Genomic DNA, 24859 nt, shown 5'->3' on the forward strand with positions numbered 1-24859 from the left:
GCGCCACGGTACCAGCAAACTCCCATGTGGAACCACGCGAACGCCCGAAATGCCCGCTACGACACTCGTCTGCCAACAGCTTTGTTCTCCGAGGCACCACCGCGCCGCGATTCACCGGCTTCTGACCGCAGCTTAACCCCACCCGCTTCACGACAGCGGCGTTCACCATCACCCCGGCGTCGGTCATTGCCGCCGGAAAACTAGCCAGCGCGGCCAATGGAGGTGAGGCCGCGTCACAACTGTCACGTGAAATGCCTCTTACCGGACAGCCTAACTGGGAACTACCTTCGTCTGTATCAATGCTAAAAAACACAGTGGAAGTATTGGTCGATGGCACCCGAACGATGGCTTTGATCGATACGGGTGCAACAGTGTCGGTAATGAGTTCTGCGTTTAAATCCCGTCTTGGCCGCAAAGTAATGTTTCACTGGCACAAAATGGTAGCATTTCAAGGTGTCGGTGGTGAGTCCATATGCCCACTTGGTATCTGCTCAGTGACTGTTTCGTTTGGCGGCCACACATTCAGGGCGGAGTTTGCAGTATTGCCACGGTCAACTCACAATGTGATTTTAGGTCTAGACTTCTTGAAGCAGTGTGGTGCCACAGTTGACTTTCGTAATGGGGAGATATATGTGGATGGGACCGCCCTATCTGCCCTTGTAGAAGATTCTTGTCCCGATACCACCCACGCACTCTGCGTATTGAGCGACACCATCATGCCGGCGCGGTCAGCCGCATTCGTGTCAGTCCTTTGCGCGGAAACTGATCTGGATAAATGTGTAGCTTTGCTGGAGCCGATTTCCCTAAACTGTGCAAAGAAAAATGTATTGGCGCCTCGATCGGTTGTTACGGTAAACAGGGGACAAACCTCTGTGGGGACTATCAACTCTTCGCCCGAACCCACTCTACTTCCACGCGGGCTGAAACTTTCCGAAGCGATCGAATATGTTTCAACTTCAGTAGGAGTTTTGTCCGAAGCCATAAATCCGTCCACTGATCCTTGACCGGTGGACCCTGCCAAATTGCAAAGTATGATCGACGAATCCCTTGAACCAGAAAAACGCCATGTGTTGGTTGCCGTGCTTACACAATACTCACGCGTATTTGACTTCGGGCGAACACATCGATGCTCGTCAATACCGCCCACACGGACCCACCATTAAATACATACTGGGGAAACCCGGCCCATACGACAAAAGCCGTACCGCGTTTCACCATCCGAGCGCAAGATTATCAATGAACAAGTACGAGACATGTTGCAGAATGGCGTGATTCAAGAGTCTTCAAGTACCTGGGCAGCTCCGGTGATATTGGTCAGAAAGAAAGACGGGTCCAGGCGCTTCTGTGTTGACTATCGGCGCCTCAACGAAATTACTAAAAAAGACGTCAACCCTCTTCCCCACATAGATGATGCAATAGATTGTCTTCATTCGGCTTCGTACTTCTCTTCAGTTGACTTGCGATCAGGCTACTAGCAAATTCCCGTAAACCCCGACCATAAAGAAAAAACAGCGTTTATCACACCCGATGGACTATTTGAATTTATAGTTATGCCCTTTGGACTCTGTAACGCCCCTGCTACGTTTGAGCGTTTCATGGATACGGTACTTCGGGGCCTCAAGTGGGAAGTGTGCATGTGCTGCCTCGACGATATCGTCATTTTTGGTCGCACATTTCGTGAACACAACACGCGCTTGGCCACTGTTTTGGACTGTTTAGAAAAGGCTTGTCTCATCTTGAACTCAAAAAAATGTCGATTCGGAGAGCGGCAAACTCTTGTCTTAGCCCTCGTTGTCGACAAACATGGCGTCAGACCAGATCCACACAAGATACGAGCCGTTAGCTGCTTTAAACAACCTACCTCTGCGAAGGAACTTCGCAGCTTCTTGGGACTTTGCTCCTATTTTCGTCGTTTTATACCTGGCTTTGCTGAGATAGCCCATCCTCCGACATGTCTTCTGCGGAAAAACGTTCCATTCAAATGGAGTACCGACTGTGCCGTCACTTTTCGTCACTTGAAACATCTTCTGACGTCCGGACCGATTGTCCGCAATTTTGATGCCCAGGCGCCTACTGAAGTTCACACCGATGCCAGTGTGGTTGGAGTTGGGGCCGTGCTTGTTCGGCGCCACAGTTATGGTGAGCATGTTATTGCTTACGCCAGCCGCACTCTCAGCAAGTCGGAGCGGAATTATACTGTCACGGAGCAAGAGTGTCTGGCAGTAATTTTTGCCACACAGCGATTTCGCTCCTATCTCTATAGGCATCCTTTTACCATCGTCACAGACCACCACTCACTCTGCTGGCTTGTCAACCTTCGTGATCCTTGTGGGCGGCTGGCACGCTGGGCTCTCCGTCTGCAGGAGTATGATTTCACCGTATCATACAAAAGCGGCCGCAAGCATGCCGACGCTGACTGCCTCTCCCGGCTGCCACTGGAATCAGTGGCCTCTGACGAAGACACCTTTGACCAGTATCTCGCCTCCTTTACGACATCTTTCCCTGAGCCGGCTGTTTTCAAAAGGGAGTAGTGCAACGACAAAACTTTGGACTCGCTTTTCGCTTTAGCCGATGAATCGAAGCCTACTAGTCGTTTCTGCGTACGAAACGAAATACTTTACAAGAAGAACTATTCGGCGGTCGGACCTCGTCTCCTACTTGTTGTGCCAAAAAGCCTCCGTAGCGCTGTTCTAAGTTTTGTGCATGACGACGTCACATCGGGCCACATGGGGCTCGCGCGCACTCGGCACCGCGCTCAACAACGGTTTTACTGGCCGAACATGCGCAAGACTATTGATCGCTATGTCGCCACTTGTACCCAATGCCAGCGGTACAAAAATCCAACAACTGCTCCAGCAGGACGACTCCACCCTGTTGACCCGCCAAGTCGTCCTTTCCAACAAGTTGGGATTGACTTGTTAGGGCCTTTCCCCCGCTCATCGCATGGACATCGCTGGGTCATTGTATGTGTGAATTACCTCTCTCGCTATGCTGAGACGGCTGCTCTACAGTCTGCCACTGCTACAGAGATCGCCGTCTTTTTGCTTCGCTACATTTTGTTACGCCATGGACCACCCCAAGTCATAATCAGTGACCGTGGACGTCAGTTTACTGCAAATTTCGTTGAAGAGTTGCTCCGCCTTTGTTCTGTCCAATTTCGCCATGCTACGCCGTACCACCCTAAAACAAATCGACTGACGGAACGTACCAACCGCGCGTTAGCGATCATGTTATCTATGTATGTCAGCTCAGACCACAAGAACTGGGACGATCTGCTACCATTTATCACATACGCGTACAATACTGGGAAGCACGAAACAACCGGCTGCAGCCCCTTCTTCGTCCTTTATGTAAGGCAGCCCGGTAGCTGTCTCGACACGATTTTCCCTTTCTTCAACCATGACGATCCTTCCTTAGCTAGCACGCTCTGCCTTGCCGAAGAAGCACGTCGGCTTGCCCGCCTGCGAAACCTGGCCTCCCAGAAGCGCTCTAAGCAGCGTTACGACAGTCGTCGTGATGTAAGATACACACCGGGTGATTTAGTGTGGCTTTGGACACCACTGCGTAAGCGCGGCTTGTGTGAGAAGTTCCTGCCTCATTACGTAGGTCCGTTTGTTGTGCTACAACGTCCCAGAGATGTCACATACGTCGTCTCGCGATTGACTTCGACTGGCGGACAGAGCAAAAGAACGCAAGTAGTCCATGTTGCCCGGCTCAAACGTTGTGAAGAACGCTCCACAAGCTGACTCGCCCTGGGGGCTTCGTCTGCGACGGGGGAAATGTTACGCACACCATCAGTGCCGTATATTCGCCGATGCGTTTAGGACATTTCAACGGTCAACCATCTGAGCAAGCTGATTGGAAGAAGAGGAGAACGAGGTTGCACTCCGGCTTGGCACCATCATTCACGGACTGCTCTACCATCTACGCTCGTGCTACACCGTCCGACATCACTGTAAATAAATCCATCTCATAACAATATGATAGCCTGTGCCGGATTAAAAAAAATACCAGAAGACATCTTGGCTTGTAAAGCAGATAAGACACAGGGTGGGGCCAGACGCTGGAGGCACAACCTTTAAGTAAACAAAACAGACGGCTTCATACCCCAATAAAAACTGAGTATGGCAAAGCATATTAGCATTACGGATGCATTACTCCTTTTCCATCGAGTATAATTTGCAGTCCCGCAAACGCGGGGAGAACCTGGCTGGACCCTTTGGGATTCACTTTGCGTTAAGTAAGATCTCGTTTTCGGGGAAACACATGTCTCCTTAACAGTACCAGAGGCTTTCGCTGCTTTGAGCTAGTGAGTCACTGCAGACTGCAACGGGCTCAATCTCAGACTACGCCGATCATCACTTTCCACGAAACAGCCAGGAAAAATCACCTCGATATCAAAGGCGCTGTAATGGAAGCACGGAGAAAGTGAAGTTACCGTAAGAGGCCTCAAGACTTCGAACAAAAGGCAACAGGCTTCATTTGAATACGGTGAGCACAGCATCGCGCCACCAAACACACCAATGCCGATATGCGCTCCTGAAAATATAGCCCCGAAATCTTGCGGTAGAGGCCGGCCACATTCGCGAGTTTGCTGCGGATTTGCGCTTTGGCGCAGAGGTATCCGAGACGAGTCATTACCGGCGCTCCAGGGCGTAGCCTTCCGAGGAGTGCGAGCTTAGCTGCAAACGTTTTGGCTAACAGAGGGACAGAGGGACTCACTGTGAGACTATTAGACGGAGTCGAACGCGCTTAGAGACGGGCACACATTCCTGCAATCCCTCAACATATTCGAAAAGTTGCGGTAGCAATAAAAGTTGTCAAACAGCCAGCATGTGCGATGTTGGTGTACGGTTCGAAATCACGAACTTGCCTTCGTATTTGGGTGAACTGTGGCAGCGAAAGTATGGTAAACCCACCTTTCGTATTCGTCATCATCGTGTAGTTAGTAGCTCTGTCGGAAAAGCCGTAGTCCATAAATTGTCAGTGAGGCACCGAACGTTCCCCCAATCTTCCGTAACAGCTGAACTTTCAGATTGATAACATGAATATGATCTGAATTCTAAACATAACGTTTAACGCGCCGACACTACACACTCGATGAGGGGTGCCATAGTGAAGTGCTCCGGATAATTTTAAAAACTTGATAATCTTTAATGGCACCGATATCACAAACACACATGCGCTTTTGCTCGCCGCCAAGCAAAGCGTCTGCTGCATTTAAGACAAACATTCTTTATGTCATAAGTGCGAAGAACTTTTTTTCGTTGCCGCATTCGTGAATGAAATGCATTAGGCCCTGTTAACACTCAGCAACGAACCATTCAAAAATTTCTGCAACTCACGGAAAAAACTACGATAGGTTGTGTGTCTTGATGGATGCTGTTCTTACTTACCTTGTACGTAAATGGTGTGCAATATTACGGCGTCATTTGCCTGAATACCTCAAAATCTATCTGATGTGATGCCTGCATGCAACTTGGTGTCGGTATTGTTTGATTATGCATAATTGTTTTTTTTACCGAAATGTTTTGATTATGCCTACTCTGAATGTGCATGAAATGCTGCGATAATCCTGGCACTTTACCTGTGAAAGTTGCGCATCTTTTCTGTAAATTTGAATGTGTATGCTCTCGCCTGTTATATTCCGCCTTGGGAATAGACAACGTTGTTTAAATAAATAAAATAAATGGAAACCCTATTTACCCCCAAAGAGAACCCTTGAATGCCAACCTTTAATGCTTCATGTGTCAAAATTTGGCTGTCTTACACGACGTTTTATGGGAGAAAATGTCCACCCACATGTACTACGTACAGGAGGATATCTAGGAAAGGTGTAGCGTGCGGCCAGTTTTCACTCCTGTGCTACTGGTTATGTATATTAAAACTTTTGTTATAGGCGGTCTGATTGCTGCATTTTCTCTCGTTCTCATTTCTGATCCAGCATCATTGATTTTACTCTGCTGCTCCTCTGAGGAACGCATGAACCATTGCCTCCCGACGGCGCAATGACGTGCGACCGGTGTTTGCAATTGCCACGTTGACGCTTGAAGTGCGGCGACTCGGCCCGCTGTTATCGCTCCATTTGGGCTTCGCACATGGGTCGCTGCCCGGGCGTTCTGAAGCGACAAAAATAAACCCCGCCACACTCTGTCCTTTCACTTTTATCTCGGCATTCTTACCGATTTCAACGGAAAATGCTCGCTGTACAAACAGCACAGTCGAATATCCCTTCCTCTAGTCATAAACAGCCATGGCTTCAAAGTTCGCCGGTAATAATACTGAAGCCATGAACTCAACAAGAAAGAGTAAATGGGGCTATTTAGAGAGCGAACTTGTGTTAGCAGTGACTAACGATTCCACAGCTAGAAAAACCCAATGCGGTCTTCAGTGGAGTCTTTCCGCTTGTTATATTGGCACAGCCCGAGGCTTCTTTCGTTCTTTACGTGAACCCACAATGATACAAAGTTACGTAGTACGAGTGGAAAATTTGGCGTGCAACGTTATAGTCATGCCAATATTTTATCGAGTCTCTCTTCGCGCGAAAATGGGCCATTCAGTTAACTAAACCATGACTTCTAGGTCGAAAAGTACTCAAAACTGGTCTTTCATTGCACACACCCACTCCCAACTGTGATGGCGAGTTTGCGTGTGCTGTTGTCACTACATCTCGTGATTAGGCGAACGATTGGATGCACTTATGCAATCAGTACCGGTATCGCCACTTTTCAAAAGATTTCAAAAAGCTGGGAGGATGCGTGGGCGAGACGGGCGATAATGCTAGTTGCATACGCGTGCGAGCCCTTCGGTACGCATTCCGCCCAAAATTGGCCGGATGCCACGGCTATTATTATTTTGCAAGCGCGGAAGTGACCACAGTCCACTCAAATGAGAAGTAAGACTCATTAAGGCTCAGCAATAGTGACCGTGTGTTTTCGGAAAAAAAAATACTTTTGAAAGAGCCACAAACTTTCGTAGACTCAAGGTGCGACTGTACAAGGAAAGACGCAATGTAGAACAAGCACAAAAAATCAGCCACCGTCGCACCTGAAATGCGAACACTAAGGAAATGACGCAGCTGATGGTCTTGACTAGTATTAACTGCACTTTAAATGGGCCTGACCCCATCCTAAAGAAAGGCAATTACAAAGTGACTCTCTCCCCGTGAGAACAAACTTATATAAAGGTTCCCAATCCGCACTCGTATTTTTTAAATGAAACTTGGAATGTCCGAAGCCAAACTCCACTTTACATCTGCTTAAGGGAAAGCCAACGCTGTGGTACGAACCTCAAGAAAATTCTGTGGGTCCCGAATGCGTTCATAGTGAAATGGGATAGACGCAGTTTTCAAAACGCGGAGTACCGAAGATCGATTTTGAACACAGGAAACATTTTTGTGGCTTTCGGATGGGATGCACATGTTATTTTTCTCCGTTATTCTTATCGCACCCCCTCCTGATACCTCTGGGTTTGCCCGGTGCTTTGGTTTCCATTTCACGGAGTAAAGGCAGCGGGTTTGCTTTCCGAGAATTAACTAACCACATTGAGGCGCACACTTCCAACACCTGCTCGTGGGCCCCTTGCTCCCCGGCCTCTTTCACTCACACATCTTGGCCTACCGTTTTTCCCCTCTCGACTTTTCTGAGTGGAAAATTTTGTTAATAACCCGAGCGGAAATAAAAAACGTTAAACCAATCAGCTGTTAATTACCATCATGTTATAGAGAAAATGTTCATGTTAAAAAGCTCTCTTGGAGGAGGAAGAAGCATGAATAACACATAGCGAAACAGCGACCGCAAACGGAAATGAAAAGCTCAGAACCGCAGTCTACATGAGCAAATGACACAGAATGCCAGCTTCCGCCTTGTGGCATGCTATCTAACAAAACTATCAGGGAGAGTACTTTCGCGTAGATTACTTTGCAGAAATTTCCTGGACGATGAGTTCCGGAACATTTCCACAGCCGCGAGAGAGCGGTTTAATTATGACGTTCCAAAAGCACAGTATGCTCACTTTCACGCACTACGGGGGGTCTTTCCTGACGATACCAAAAGAACTGTGCGTTCACGCGGAGCAGAAAATGGGCGCAAAACGAATCTTTTGATGATTTTGTCACATTCCGAACAAGAAATTCGTGAAGGGCGCATACACCTCACGTGTCAGTTTTTTATATGTGGTCGACGTCTTTTAATTCTTACGTCGACCGTTCCCAGGCAGTGTTATGTCTGTAAAACTGTTTTGTTTCAGCTTTTGTTGATGTTTACATACCTCTTGCGAGTATTCTTAAGTGCACAATTTTGTGGTAGGTAAAACTTGCGAAAAGATGCGAAGGCTTCTGGGCGTAATTGCGTTCTTCCAACAAACGTAGCTTGGGAGTTTTTGGAAAATTGCGTTCTGCCCGGCACAGCTATAAATATTGGAGAAGAGTAAGCTGTGGCACGCGGTTAAAAAACAGTTTGCGGATGCCTGTTGCCGAGCTCTTTTTGAATAAATCCCCACCATGCTCTTCAGTCCTCACACCGAAGATCACAGCGACACCCACACGGTGACAGGATGCACTGTGGTGGCGCCGGCCTGGATGAGCCGGAGCGTGCTTGCAGCGGCATGTACAATCAAGATTAGAGGACCGGCAGCAGCCGCGGACCAATATGAACAGGAGAGGGAGAGAAAACAAGCATTCAAGTTACACAAACAACCAGAGCATCAAATCGCACGCTGTGAATATAATAAAACCGTTTTTATTTATCTTCTTGGCGTATTTGCCTCTCCCGTTAAATAACGCTCGTGTCATTTGAAAACTCATCTCATAGGGTAACATGGGTACCAAAGAGAATGGTATCGCCATTCGAGCAGGTAAAATTGATATTTCGAAGTGATACTCATGTTTCTCAGTTCACGGTCCTTCCGCGGTGTTTTATTTTCTACTATTGTGCCCACCACAGCATATGACCATAAATACCTTTGGAGTACTCAGAACGCATTTAGAAAGGGCAGACATTTATTTCGGGGGGACTTTGAGTGTTTGATACTACAGCCACCAGTCGTAAGAGGTAATGAGCGCCTGTGAGTGTTTCATTACCAATGAAATGCAAGTGTGTACCATTATAATTAAAAAAAAAAACGTCAAAGGCTTTGACTGTAATTCAATTGTACATGAACTGCGGCGAACCCCTAAATCAGTCAATGTAAGATTTAGGGTCACTCTTAAGAGCGTATGCGGCAATAGTAAAGCAAGCGAGAACGCCTTACGATGGTGACAATAGAGCTTGCGATAAGTAGCCGCATGTTGTTTGAGTTGAAATGAAGAGGTGCACATTTGTTTATATGTTGATCTATTCATGATAACAACCATATTTGTCACTATCACTAGCGCAGTGATGTCGTTCATTCCTTGCGATGCCGTATCGGAGTTGACGGCGGGGGAACTTCAGGGCACTTATGTTGAGCTGATATTGTTGTCCAAATCGCTTCATCGGTCCTTTGAAGTGGCTGGAATGACCCATGTGGACGTTTTATCAAACCAGATAACGAATGACGCACACGGCATCTGTATACTTGTTACTTTCTTCCTGATGTTCTAAGATTATACCCTTATTTATTTTGTAACACGTGAAGATTACTGCACAGAAAGCCAAGGAAATTTTCGGACTCGTCTGTTCTGATAAAACGCCTGTCAAAATATAGTCGAATCTGCGACAGACAGATTTTAAATGTTCTGAAATGTAAACATTCCAACCCTAATCGCAGTTTTGTTCTGAAGAGGGTGATGTAAATATGCAGTTACAGGCTTCACGCGTGCTTTAAAACAATGTCAAAGGCTACTGGGAATCAATCCACAAGGAGGACGTGCATAGACCTCTAAAAATGCTTCAGGTCTGGCTAGCTGCTATTAATCTTCGCGTTGTTTCGTGAGGGAAGTAAAACAGACGTAACTAATACAAGCAAATTGAAGGAGCCGCATACAAAAAGCTTCCGTTTTCTAACGCTTGTCCTCTCCATACAGAAAGGTCATAATATTAATACCCAATGTATCTAGGAAACACCAGCAGGACAAAGGAACAACTAGATACAGTGAAGAAAGCGTCAGGCAGTGCCTTATTGTTTGAATCTGCGCTGTTCATTGCAAAGTTGGCCTTTTACGGTAGGTTCACAAAAGTCGTTCTCAGAAGCGGTGCTTTATTTTTGTGCTGAAGTAAATAATTAGAGTGCTAATATTTTTGCAGTACGCTTTAAAACAAAGAAAAAAACATGTTTTGATTCATATGCAGAGAGGAATAAAAGTTGTGGACTATGCTTGGCAGTTTCACATTGGGCAATGTACTACGAAATTGCCCTGCGCATTTAATAGCATGAAAGTCGATTGATTGATTGATTGATTGGTTGACTGGTTGATTGATTGATTGATTGATTGATTGATTGATTGATTGATTGATTGATTGATTGATTGATTGATTGATTGATTGATTGATTGATTGATTGATTGATTGATTGATTGATTGATTGATTGATTGATTGATTGATTGATTGATTGATTGATTGTAGGGTTAAACGCGCCGACGCAACAAAGGTGATGAGGCGCGCCGTAGTGGAGGGCTCCGGATTATCCGGATTAATTTTGACCGCCTGGGCATCTCTAATATGTGCCAAAATATCGAACACACGGGCGTTTTTGCCAATGGCCTGGAAGTCGCTCAAAGACGTAATTATGGTGAAGTAGGCTACGGGCAGGTGCATTTGTGCATGGTGCGTTACTGGTATACCGAATCTTCACCTCATTTTCCTATTGGGGTTCTCTAAAGATACTCTACAGATGTAGGAGCCATTCTTGCATTGCATTGGCGTTCGGAGGATAGTTCTCTTTTCTCCATATTTTCCTTGAGGTTTTTGTGCTGAGAGATAACTGCTGATGTTGTAGATAGTGTAAAGTTTCCTCACCGGTTGGCAGATGTTAAGACATAACGTGTTGAATTTTTTTTTGTGTGTTTTTTTTGTATGCTCGTGTTTTGCAGTTGACATATAGCGACGTCATCGATGTCGAAGAAATTGACACAACGAGTGGTGTCTGGGAGACACGTCTACAAAATATGATAAATTTCAACTCATTTTACCTCTTCTGGCAACGATAGCTGAATGGCTATGAACATTTTTTGCCCGTACAATATTCGAAAAAACGTGCACCTGCAAAACATCTGTTACCTCGCATGGCTTACTCACATCCACCGGCCTACGGCCTGATGATAGCGGATGAGCGAGAGGAAAAGCTGCAGACGCAGGTTCCTTCGCCTCCGGTATCGCCGACCTTATGCACGATCACCCGCTGTTCCACCAAACGCGCCGCGCTTCGGCTATCATACATCTTGCATGGTTCACGGCTACGGCGACAACGCTGCGACCAACAAACAGGTAACGTTCCGGTGTTTTGCTCAGTTCAGGTACCTTATACACGTAGCAATGCTATGCTCTTCCTATGCAATGATGTTCCTATAACACCCAAAAACGACATGGATTCCGAGGCGCAGTTTCCTGTCCAGTATAGTTACTAAGAAACTCAATGCTCCTAAGGAAAGGAAACTGGGCGATGAAAACACGGGTGCGTTCAGGGCTAATTTGAAGCGCTGCTTTGTTAGAACTGATTGCCTACGACTTTGTGTTATCTTTACATTTTCAGATAGAGCTGGTATTGGTTAAGGCGTGAATGAAGTGAACTGATGTGCGGAGTGCTTTTTTCAAGAAAAGTAGCTTACGACTGCGGCGCAAGGGAAAATTAAAAGGAAGTTTGTTAACTGCGTAGCAGCGGCCAACGTGAAGTTTGTTACCGAAAATCAAAACCGAAACTGCTGAATACCGACTTAAAATACCAGGTTTACTTGTTAGCTATACGGGGGACCTTCAGAAACAAGCTTTGGCGGAAAAAAACTACATGCTTTCTCCTAACCAAAACTGACGAGGAAACATCAGGTGTCTTTTTCTGGTTAGTCTTACCTTGCAACCCGGTCTAGTTTCAAAACAGTTATCATAGTTAGATATATTACTTTCTGGAGCCCTTTCATCAAGGAAATGTGATGGCAATGCAGCATAACCACGAGCTCTAAGCTTTTTTGTCAAGCACAACAACCACGCCCCTTTTCACAAAAACACGCAATTCAGCTCGCAAAAAAAAAAACGGTGCAAAACAAAGTGAGTGTCGCTGCTGCGGGAAAATTAAAATTTATTTTAATATTTCAGTACGTAGGTTAACCACTGGGTGCATCGATTGCATGATAAATGACTACAACAATCGTATATCGGGAAATAAAACATCGAACACCGGTTATCGATTTGAATTGTCCCGTTAAAGTAAGCGTTTTATTCATTTCACGGTTATACAATGAAAAACCCCGAAATCCTTGATTTACTCCTACGTGGCAAGTTTATAAAACTTCGGAAGTAACTTGACTGTTGCTTGTAATGTCTCGCAAGCTAGAGCGGTATAAAAGCGCCCACTTGCCTGAGCGTGAAACCTACTCTACCTCATTAAAAGGTTAACCTAATATACTGTATTTATTGCCTCCTCCGACTCCGGAAAATTACGTAGCGAATATTTTTGTCCCGTCGAATCTTTCATACGCTTATTATATCACTAAATGTAACTTAAGAAAACTGGGAACATAACGTTGTGGTTACTACCATTTACCACAGTGGATGTAAATTTTTGTACAGAGTTGCTGGAGAAACATAACTAAGAATCAAGCACAACACACAACGTACGACAACCCCGAGTGCCGCAAAGCCGATCACACCAAAAGAGCATAATTTATGTTAGGGCTATCGGTTAATAGTTCTTGCGCATTTTATTGTGCTTTCTCTACTTTAAAGGATTATGAAGTGCTTTTGGATAAATCAAGCTTGCGTTTATTTTGTCTGATTTCATGAGACCGTGTTTGGTCAAAGGCAGTGCTCCTATTGGAAATGTATCCGCAAATATCTACGAGTGAACAAAACCTGCCAAAATAATTTTCAAGGATAGGGCCCTAGTGAATACTTGGGGGTAAGAAGCACTTTATTGTGTTTCCGCAGATATAAGAATTTACGTGAACCGGAAAACAAGATTTATCCCGACGGGTTGGATAAGATGCTGTCAGTCGACGCAAAACTGCTTTTGACTAATGTGAAGGTACATGTATTTCTGGGCGAAAGCAGCAAGCGTCTTCCCGAAAGCTTACGCACGACATGGGGCAGTTTCCGGTCCGAAATAGCTCTGCTTCAGTATTACGTTCTTGCGCCCAAGTTGCATAATATACAACCGTACTCAAATATGTGATCAAGGTTATGGGGACGTCGAAGTCCCGATTGCTGTTAGCTTCAAGCCGCCATCGCGGACTTGAACTAATGAACACTTTCACTTTGGACACAAAACTAAAACCCTATTATAAAATATAGGAAATGTAACCATGAAATCCCCGAGTGCAGTGTTTTGAACCCAAAAATTATGTTCTCAGAGTTCAATTGCTTGGGTTGCGCAGTTCTGGGATTAAAATTCGCAGTATCAAAGTCTCCCGCATAATTTTGACAACTCAGAGACCTTTTCGTGCAACCGAACCTCGGACCACGGACAGCTTTGTTTCGCTGTAAATGTGAACATTTCCCCACACATCGATAAAAAACGCCTGAATTTCAGGTTCTTCGAAGTCAAGAAATTAAACAACATGCGTCTATAACAGGGATGTAGCTCTAAGATGAAGTAAGCTGTTTTGTATTGGCGGCGTTTTTGGCACTTGGAGTCATCCTACGTCGTTTTCTAGCACCTCAGTCAACAATGTTCATTTAGTGCGGCTGGTTTTACAGCAGCGTTCTGCTTCCAATATTGTTAAAATACTATTTAATATATTACCTTTTTCAAGACGAAGCTTTCAGAAACTTTTCTCCGCAAACTTCCCCATCGCCTTAACTGGCGGTGAATGAAAAACTGTGAGGTAAAACATTCAATAACGCAGAATTTTTATGACACTTCACTAAAACCAAGGGGCTGGTAAGCTCCTCTTCAAGGTTCAAACAGCTGGGTTCTTTCGGACAACAGACATCACGTGTATTTGTCACGCGTATGTATACGTCCGCCATGCAGCCTTCAGTTGACTATTTCTGGAGGTTTCAAACTTTTGAATGTTTGCTTCAAGTTCTAAAAAGCTTAAAGTTTAAGTGCCCTCAGCACAACGTGCCGCTTCAGTAAGCCTAAGGATTTTCCTTATAATAGCTGCCTTTGGAATTATTTTAATCTTGGGAGCTGCGGCGGAACCGTTTTGGACGGCCGTGTGTTGCATCCGTGGTACCCGAAAGGAGCATAACTCTCACGTGCACCTGCCCAGGATGAAAACGAATGTATAGTTCTATTACTCATCATTTTAATGTCGTCAAGACCACTGTTTGATGAATACTCCTCTCAGTGATGTGGCTGGTTGCAGATACTCACCAGGGAGCGTCTCTCGCGCAATTACAGCGCATTCCAGTTGCTGAACAAGCGGCTCTATGAATTGACCACTTGTGGCACTTTTTAGAGCAATGTTTCACTATTATCGTAAAGCGGTTCCGCCATCACGGTAAAGTTGACGTTCATTTGAGAGTATCTGCGCCATACCATTGATAAGGCATCACGTGACTCGTTGGGGCGAGCACTGTGGAATGACCTCCGCCGATCATAAAGGTTCTGAGTATGTATAGCAGAGAGAAAGCTGCCACTGGGAATCCATGTCGGCGTGGGGCACTTACGCCATTATGAGAAGGCCACAGCTCCTGCCTTGCATGTCTATGAGATTCTTAAGCGTCTTCGTGTGTTTGCTTTTTAAAGCAAAGCTCTGTACCTCTGGTCACCGACTCAATGACAGCGTACGGAAGCTTCCGCAGGAGGGTAATCTCTTCTGCGGCCCGAGCCATTCTATCCAAGTGCAAGCCACCGGGAAGAGCCATAGAGCTCGTGTGGGTCCCGGCTCACTCGCGGGTAGCAGGCAACACCATCGCCGACTACCATGCCCGAGAAATGTCAATCCGGGCCGAGAACGAGCCGGAAGAGCTACCGCACCCGGTTACCAGCTTTCGGGACATTACCCGGATGTACCGAGAGGAGAGGTGCAGACTGCCGGAACCGCACCCCAAACTGACTAGGCAGCAACAGACGATCCTGCGTCGAGCGCAGGCGGGATCGCTTGCGCATCCCGTACTGATGAACCGCATGTACCCTGCGGAACACGATACGCTCTGTCCGTTTTGCAAAAGAGAGGCACCCTGCCACACATCTTGGCAGAGTGTACAGAACTCAAGACCCCCCCTCCTTCCCTTCCCCACAACACCCCCAATCCCCAACCCCTTGAGCGATGGGAGACCTTGTTGACCAGCCCCGCCCTGCCGACTCAGCTCGCACTGACAGGGGCCAGGAGCTGCTGGGAACATATGGGTCCCGTAACTAGGGAACCACCCCGTCTGGGGCCAGCGCGCACCACCGATTTCTTGGGCTCAGTAAAAATTGATTCCTCCTCCTCTGTACCTCTGCCAGCCAATGGTTGTTTCGTGGCGTGTGGGACAACAAACTCCAAACGCGGCGGAGGCAGCAGCGGAAGGGGGGGGGGGGAGGAGTGAGGGTGAGGGTTTCACAAACGCAGCACACTGTAGATAGCGCGGTCAATTTACCCAGCGTTCCTCGCGCGGAAGTGCCTGCTCACTGGAAGCAGTAGCGGCACTACGGCTTTGTCGTCTGCTTTAGCGACGGGTGTTTTAGGCCTGTTTTGGCTCAGCTTCACGTATATGGCGCGCTGCTTTCTCACAACTTGATTAACTTGTTCGATAGCATCTCCAGCGTACCCTGCACGCAACAGAATGAGGGGATCGTACGGTATAAATAGGTTCACGATTGGCTTGCAGGGCGGGAAAACAAGGTGCACAAACCACATACAGGCAGACATCTGGTCTCTAGACAAACCCTACCATTTTGCGAACTGCTTCCTGCGAATGGGGCTCCGTTTTCTAAATTATTGAATAACGATTCGGTTGTGTTTTAAGAGGTATTATAAAAGGCAAAAGGAACAATGGTTCTGATAAATAGCGATGAGAAACGTTCCCTCAGCTTTCTCGCCATTCTCAAACTTACACAACTAACTACAATAAATCGGTATAAACGGGAGAACAATGATCTCACATGCCGAATTGTTTCGGTGTCTGCGCTTCTGTCGCGCGGTGGTGTAGCCCAAAGTCAGCACATCAGGATACCTAGGTTCCGCTGTTTCACCCTTCGAAAGGCGCCCCTCTGCGTTTCAGTCCTCCCGACTCACGCCCTGCCTACAGAGGCGGCGTCCGCCGCTCCAGCCCGACCGTGGCCGACGCTGCTTCTGCGTTCGGTACCCCGCTCCCGAGAATTCCAGGTACCGTAAAAACCCGCGTATAATACGAACCCGCGTATAATACGAGGTGCAATTCGGAGACATCCAAATCAGAAAAAAAATTTCATCCGCATATAATGCGAGGTAAAGAGCGCAGAAAACATTTATTTGCACTGCAGTTACCGTTCAGCCATTTTCAGTTTTCGCTGGCACTGTCTGCCGACGTCGGTTCAGTCATCGTCAGGTTCGCTTCCGCTGTCTCCTGAAGTCGCCTTGTCGGAAATGTCTTCCCACAGAAAGGGGTCCTCAGTGCCATCAAGGGCGTTCGAGATGCCGCATTTCTTAAAAAAAACGACTGACGAGCTCCTCTGGGATGCTGGCCCACGCATCCACGATCCAGCCACAAAGCACCGCTGGAGAAGCCCGCGTCAGCCATCCGGTAGCTGTCACTTACGGGTCTCCTGACCTTATCCAGTCTTGGTAGCAGGACCTGATGCAGTCTTCGAAAGGCTTGTTGATGCAAACGTCTAGCAGTTGCAGCCGGGATGTCCTTCCTCGTGGAATGACAATGAGTTCGGTGCGGGGTTCGCGCAACAACTTCTTCACGGAATCAGCCAGGTGGCACCGAAAGGCGTCCAACACGAGCACTGACGGGAACCCCCAACAGTGCTCCAGGCCGCCGACACCACACAGATTTTATCCAGTCAAGCACCAGTTGCTTTCTCCACCCGCGAACGTTGCCTTCGGTGACGCCGAACTGCCGTCCTGCGGCGTAATTCCTGATGGTCTCGGCACATAAAATAACTTTTCTTTTAATTCTTTTAATTACAGCCGAATACTGCCTTGTGCACCCGACATCGTGATAGACTTGCTGTGAACGTGCCGATCCTTCGCGTGGTCAAAACAATCAAAATGGCGCCGGCTGAGGGAACAGAGAAGCGGCAACCAGCTAACGCCACCGCAAGATGGCGCACCCTCCACTGAAACCAAAACCGAAACTGCAAATTTCCGGCTGAAAACTTTGGGATCCACATATAATACGAGGCACAAAATTTACATAGTAATATTTGGAAAAAAGCCTCGTATTATACGCGGGTTTTTACGGTAACGGCTGGCAGAATCTTTGGTTTCACTCTTTGTGGAGCCATGTGTGAAACTCAAGTGATGTCGTATGGGTAAATGTTGTAGGTGTCATTTAAAGCTTTTATATCCAAACACGTTCAGTGGGTGGATTGGAGCAAATTTTTTTTCTCTGCATTGCTGTCTACGAGGTAGCCGGTCCGCTCAAAATTGCTAAAGCTCGCTTGGCTTCCCTCGATTCGCTTTGAAACTTAAAATTCTCTCCATTAGTTTGTGCTATAACAGGTGTGATTTTTAGCAACGAAGTGGAAGGACGAGTGCCTGGGAATGAATATTAATAAATATTTACACATGTACAAATACACAATGCAAACACGATGCTTTGTGGTAACGAGAGTGCGTTTCTCTATTTCTTTTTTTTTTTGCAGTAGCAGTACACATGTTAACACCGCCGGTAGTGATGCCTGAGTGGGTAAATTTCTGCCATAAAAGTTGTAGAAGACGGTCCAATATACGAACGAAAACACCGCGAAGACATTGTTTACAGTGGTACGGGGTTAAAATCTTTTTCAGCGTTTCACAAAATTCATTATTTGATCTGTTTGAAAAATGAGTCTTTTATAGGTTTCTCCTAAAATTTAGATTGCTGCTAACTACCAGCTTGGCCTGCACAATATTATAGCATATTATAAACGGCACTATTGAGCACCGGTCCGCAATAGTGCACCTTATTGTCTTCGATTGACTACTCCGGAGCGCAGCATTTGTCCTGGATAAAGCAGCGCGTACCGCCGCAGGGCAAATTCGGGTTGCCCAGTCGCGCACCCAGTGAGTCAACTTAGCACCGGGGTGCAATCGCGAGATGCATTGTGAAGGACGCCGAGACAGCGACTTCCTGCGCCGTCTACTGCAGCGATGGCGCCTCGACGCGCTCGTGTAAGGCGGTAACGTGTGCATATTATTGTTTAAAGAATTAGTTTTACGTATTCCTCAGACGGCGGTGCGACAGGCTCAGAACGGCTGCTAATAAGGGCCATATTGCATATAACCGCCCAAACAATATGTGCCATATGGTAATTTTGCTTACTGCAAATGCTCCATGTCCAGGTAAATATTGGAGCTTTACAGTCGTTTTGTTCGAATGGGGTATCGCGCACAGTCACAGGAGTCCCTCGACCATAAACGTATTTTGCTGTAGCTAAGTGAGCGGCCGTGACTGCGCACTCGCATAGTTATGGCTGTCCGAAGAGGGGAATACGTTCGCAGGAGGTTTTTTTATGGCTTTTTTGTAGAAGGAGGAATATGTTGTCCGCATGCGTGGGGGATATCGCTGTGTGGTGGCTTTCATTATATATTAGTTTGCAGCAGCGCTGTGACAATTTAGCTGTTTATTGGAACTTGTCAACGATTTGATGAATTGCTCTCATAGCCCGAGAGGTGGCACTGGTGTAAACGGCGCTGTTAGTCATTGGTCAACGCTTCATTTCGGTGCACACCGTCGTGGGGCATTGTACGGAACGGCGGTTTCGGGGGAAAACCTCGTGCGAGTTTATACTATTAGGCATAACCCTTCTGGATCTCTTTCCGTAAAAAGAACAGTCTTTTTTATTTTTTAACTAAATCATCGTTTTAATATTTTGAAGTTATATAACAGACTCTGGTATGCGTTCTCGATGCACTGTATTTAAATGTACGGCCAATAAATTTCTTCAACTTCAGCCAATGATGATACTAAGGCGAGCGCACGGTATAATGACGACCCATAAAGACACAGATGGCCTGGGTGTGAGCCGTTTGGCTCTAGCGTAAGATTCCTTACTGTAGTATTTTTGATGAAACTCTATGCCCCCGATTGGCCTGTCCAAACAATACATAAAAAACAAACCATACGCCAGTCCTGACACCGCGTTCCGCTCCACGCATACTCTCTCCTCAGCTGGTTCGCGCCTCACCACGTGACTCGCCGCGTGCATGGGAGATTTCCCATTAACGGAGCGAGGCCGCACCGTCTTCTCTTAACGTTGCGCGGTACCTGAAGGCTTTGAGCACCATCGACAGCGGCGCCTTATTGTTAGGCTGTGAAAACGGCAGTAGCGGGACCGCAACCGTATAGAAAGGCAGGATTTGGACGAATAGGATAGTAATTACAAGTAAATCAAAGGTCAAACCTAGGTTAAACAAGCAAACTTTTGCTTTGCACATCCAAGATTGTCTAGGATAAGCCGTAGCAATTCATAAAATACTTTTCTGGGAAGTCTTCTATCAGCGCGACCGCCGGCAGCAATTTAATGCGAAATTTCGTCGCAGCCAGGATAAATTGAGTCTTACAGCTATATACCGACTACCACCATCGTCATGCAAGCAGGTGTGTTCTGTCCATTTCGCTTAGTGGCGGTGCAGCTGCACGGAGACCTGATAAGGTTCAGTCACAGTACATGCATACCAATTACTTCTGACAGCACCTGTACCTCGGCTTCAGTCACTTTGCTGCCGCTAACCATCCATTAGTTGCATTCCAATGCTGAAGACGAGGTATGATGTTATGCGGTCCGGTTGTTGCAATTATAGAGGGTGCTCCGGAATTCTACATGTCCTACGCTCAAAACCCCATTAGCGGGCCGTATTTGCCTACTCTTCTCTGCTGACAGTGAGTGTGACGGGAGCGCGTGCAGATATTCGCAGAACATCTGAATAAATGTCCGCTCTTGTCTCCCGGTCGTACCTCTTTGAAACAAAAATTTACTTTGTCACAAGTCTTCTTTATTCTGTGGCACACATCTAGCGTGCAGCTCCATCAGATTACCCGAAAGCAAATGGCCGTTGTGACGTGTAGCAATTCTTAGTAAAACGCGTGTAGCCAAGGTACTTATAACCCTATTTGGTTTGTTTTTACTCATAAAGAGAACACAAACGACCAGCAAGCCGGACAACTCCAGGGCCCAAATCAATCGTAAGTATCTGAATCTTGTCATACCAAGTTATCAGGCATTAGTTGATGCATTTATTCATTTGATAAGGAGGCGCAATTTCATACATTTTTCTTTGGTAGCATTTAGAGAACTTCTGGTAAACCACGCATCCCTGCGTCTAACGATGTCGATGGTTCAACGCGACGCTGCCTCGTGATGAATTTCCTGTTTTTGGCCAAGTTCACATTTGACTCGCAGGGGCTTTGGACTTTTGCTTGATCAGTTTTGGCAGTGAATCCTCCTGAAAAAAAGGTTCGCGCTCAGCAATCGGGCTGGTTAAGCATCCATTATTAAAACTGAAGTGCTAACGTACACAGGGAAAGTAATAAAAATGACACAAGCGCTTACCATCAACTGAAGTTTTGTTAAAAATTGAAAGCACATATGTAGCCTGCCAAGTGCCAACAATCCGGCACGCGTGACTGTCGCACATGCGTACTGCCATACATAAGGTTAACCGCCCCCTTTCCTTTGTCCTCTTTTGGAGAAGTAGAATCTCCTTAAGACTGCGGCTTTAAGCAATGCTTCACAGACACGCAAATGCTTTTTAAACAAATAGACCGTGCTAGCAGGGAATTTGCCGAAGCCTTCCATATCCGTATTGGTTGTTCTGATTGTATAAGTCACCCGTAACTGAGCATTCCAAAGAAGTGTTTTTCCTGAAGGGATAGAAGAGGAAAAAAATGAAAAGAGAAGACAGGAAAAAAGGGCGGTTGTTCTCATGTACGACTGTACGCATGTGCGACGATCACGCGCGCGTGATTGTTGGGTCCTGGGAGGGTATATATGTGTTTTCGATTTTAATGAAACTTTCAGTTGAGGGTAAGCGCTGGTGTCGTTTCCCTTTCTCGTCCCTGTGTCACTTAAGTTTCACTCATGGATGTTCACCACCTAGTTCGTCTCTCCATTTTGCTTCGTGGTAAAGAGGGCCGTGCTGACAATGTCTTAGTCTAATTTTTCTCATCCGTGTACTCATTTTCTTATCCACGCTGCTCCAAGCATGTCAGACTGGCGTATTATGGTACACCTCTGCTTCATAGCGTGAGAGACCCAGGTACGATTCCCAGTTTAGGAATCGTGTTTTTTTTTCAATTCAACTACGGTCATCATCACTGTGAAAACAAGTTGGCTTTCCTGCCCTGCAGTTGCCTGATGCTACATGCGCCCTAAGCGAGGCATCGCAAGCTTGAATTTCATAGCGCAACTATTACTACTGCCCGGGAAAAGTTCTAAATGGGATAGATGCTCCTGCATTACTTATATTTTTCGTATGGGAAGAAGCAGGGACTTTTCTTCATTGCAGCCTTCAGAAGAAATCTAGGGAATCTACACGCGGATGATACTGCTTTGAACCGCTAATAATACAGAATCACCATTGATAATAACTATTTATTGCAAGCGGCATTAATGAAATTCTTCTGCAGGAATAGTAACGCGTAATCTTAAGCTTGAATTATAGACACTGAACCGAATCTTTCCATTTAAACAAAGAAAACCTCTTGTTAGAAGAAAAAGCTATGGCAGTAGCTTTCATGAATTGCTGCTCAGCTGTTCATAAACCGAATATATGACACTATTATTTCAGGTTCCTCTGTTTATTTAACCTTTCAAGCGCGAAGTACCGGCGTGTTAGGAAAACAAATTCACAGATACATTTCATTCCACAACAGTGTCTAATAAGTAACTTCTTAGAAAGCATAGTTTCATAACACCACTGCATTAATGTTCCGCCGTTTGGTACAAAAGTTAGAACCGAAAACTGTGAAATCTGTATCTTCAACACCAGAAAGCCTGTTCCGACGGCACACCTGACGTGGACATGTATAGAGGGTGAAATGTATTTGCGGACAAACATCTTCACCATGACGTTCTTTTTGCATAAAATAACACACCGCTAAAAACGGCAATAATACTTTTTGCAAACACAACGGTTCGAACGCCAAACAGGCGTTTACTCTACGTCACATACGCTTAGACCCCATCAAGTCACTAATACCAAGCTCCTTTGCTCATAGAATATAGACTACTACTTTGGAAATTACATTTCGTGCCATAGTTTTGGTGATCAAATTTTATTTTTAAATAAACAAAGCCATCAAAGATACTCATATTTAAGAAAGTAATTTAAAAAAAAGTGTACGAAAAACTATAGCGATGAATTGCGAAGAAAACAACCGCTTCCCTGCGCATTAACAAAAATATTAAACAGTAAATGACACGCCATTAGAGCCTTCGAGCGCGGAAGGAGAGCGAATATTTTGGCACCGCACCTACCAGCGACGAACAATACAGGTTAAATTGATATGAAATTTGATCACTCTTGAGTGTTTATGGCCTAAGCGATAGGAGATACCTACACCCACAAACTTCTCTTTTGAATCTACAGGACGTCAATAAAAATGAAAAAGAAATAAGCAAAGAAATTAAATAAACTTCCTATTATGGGATAACCCTGGTGTCGTGACGGATGTGGGAGTGCTTGGAAGGGTAAAGTGCAGTGTCCGCCATATGGTAAGATGTCGAATTAGGCTAGGTTTGAGGAAGGACCGTAACAAGCTAGTACGAAAGAAGCCGATCGATGAGGTAACAGTAAGATGTAAAGTTGGAAAGTTTAGGATCGCGGTACAGTATCGATATTCAGCTCTTACCGGGGAAGCAGAGTTTACCATGCGGGAAGCCAGGGACAACCTTGCACGCATTATCACGGAGTGTGCAGTAGAAGTCAGGGGCACAATGGCTAAACAGGATACTGGTAAACTTTCCCGGAAAACGAAATATCTAATTAGAAAACAGCAAAGTATTACAATCTCCACCCCAGCTGACCGAATACAACCAGCGGAGCTTTCGCAGTTAATCAGTAAGCGTAACACAGCTGACATACGGAAGTATAATATGGAGAGGATCGAATACGCTGTAGAGAACGGAGGCAGTCATAAAGCAGTGAAGAGGCATCTAGGCGTGGGGAAAAATCAGATGTATCCACTGAAAGACAAGCAAGGCAATGGCCTAACAAATTGGGATAGTATAGTCATAGAAGCCGAGGAGTTCTATAGAGATATCTACAGTAGCCGGGACATCCAGGATAATGCCGAACGAGAAAGTAGTTCAGAGGAGATGAACATCCCACCAATAACTACAGAAAAAGTAAGGAAGACTTTGAAAGAAATGAAAGGGCGCAAAGCACCTGGTGAAGATCAGGTAACAGCAGACCTCTTGAAGTATGGCGGGCACATTGTACTAGCAAAACTGGAAAACCTGTACCCGCAATGCCTAATGACCGCGAGTGTACCGGAATCTTGGAAGAACGGAAACATGATCATAAACTATAAGAAAGGCAACATGATGGACATGAAAAATAACGGGCCGATCAGCTTACCGTCTGTCGTCTACAAGGTATACTTACCAAAATAAGCGGTAGCAGAATTTCTCCCACCTTAGATTTCAGTCAACCTAACAAAAAAGCAGGGTTTCGTAAAGGCTATTCAACAATAGACCATTTTCACACGATTAATCAGATGATAGAGAAGTACCCTGGGTGTATACTGTACCGCCATATATAGCCTCCATAGACTATGAGAAAAGATTTGACTCGGTCGAATCCTGAGGATTCATTTAGGCACTACGGAATCAGGGTGTAGACGAGCATTATGCAAGAATACTAGAGAATATTTACAGTGGGTCCACAGCTATAATCATCCTCCATTAGGAGAGCAGTAAAATACCTATAAAGGAGGGCGTCAGACAATGAGACACAATCTCTCCGATGTTAATTCACAGCATGTTTACAAGAAGCGTTCAGAAAATAGAATTGGGATCAGGTGGGAGTAACGGTTAGTGGAGAATACCTGAGTAACCTCAGGTTTGCTGATGACGTTGCCTTGTTAAGAAACTCAGGCACTGGTCGGCGACTTTGGCTAGTTTCGGTTTCCGAAATTGTGGCGATCCTAGCGGCACGGTGCTGCGGCGTGGCCCTTCCCTTTCCCTCAGTGTTTCTTTCTTTCCACACCGTCAACGCTTCCGCGCCTCCTCACGCATGCGCAACAGCTCACCCGCGGCAATTTTTTTTTCTTTCTCTCGGCGCGCACGGCGGGCCAGTTCGGTACGTGCGTGAGCGAGCCGGCGTGCGAAGGGTTGCGGGGGTTGCCTAAACGCTTCGACGGGCGGAAAGTTTCGCTGCATTATAAAATACATTCGAATGTATTCTAAATCTGGGGCAGCGGAGGAAGGAGTGTTACCACTCCTGCGCAGCTCTGTGGTGCTGCAACACAGGGCGGTACAGTTCCACGAAGTTTCTCGCCTTCGCCAAAGACGACAGGTAAGCAAATTAGCTTTGTACAAGTTATAGTGAATTCCTTAAAAGCCGACTGATTGCACTCTTCTGCTTTCAAAATAATTCGCGCATGTAACGTGAAGTTAATGAGACATGTCACTCGTCTTGGAGTGGAAACTAATGTGCAAATATATCCC

The 24859-nt window shown here is 46.0% G+C and overlaps 1 protein-coding gene across 3 annotated transcripts in view; it reads left to right on the forward strand.

The window, feature by feature from the left end:
- Positions 1-11277: 11277 nt before the first annotated feature.
- LOC144150227 (peptidase M20 domain-containing protein 2-like) overlaps positions 11278-24859 on the forward strand; it is a 40607-nt gene continuing 27025 nt past the window's right edge. Inside the window, exons 1-2 of one of the 3 annotated variants that reach the window (XM_077682081.1) lie at positions 11278-11403; positions 20325-20373. The gene's annotated coding sequence lies outside the window, so the exon portion shown is untranslated. Of the gene's footprint in view, positions 11404-20257; positions 20374-24859 lie in introns of those variants that run through there. The other 2 variants (XM_077682083.1, XM_077682082.1) reach the window with 2 other exon arrangements.

Source organism: Haemaphysalis longicornis, unplaced genomic scaffold, assembly GCF_048455015.1.
Source record: "Haemaphysalis longicornis isolate Haplotype H1 unplaced genomic scaffold, Haemaphysalis longicornis Haplotype H1 scaffold_8, whole genome shotgun sequence".
Classification (NCBI taxonomy): domain Eukaryota; kingdom Metazoa; phylum Arthropoda; class Arachnida; order Ixodida; family Ixodidae; genus Haemaphysalis; species Haemaphysalis longicornis.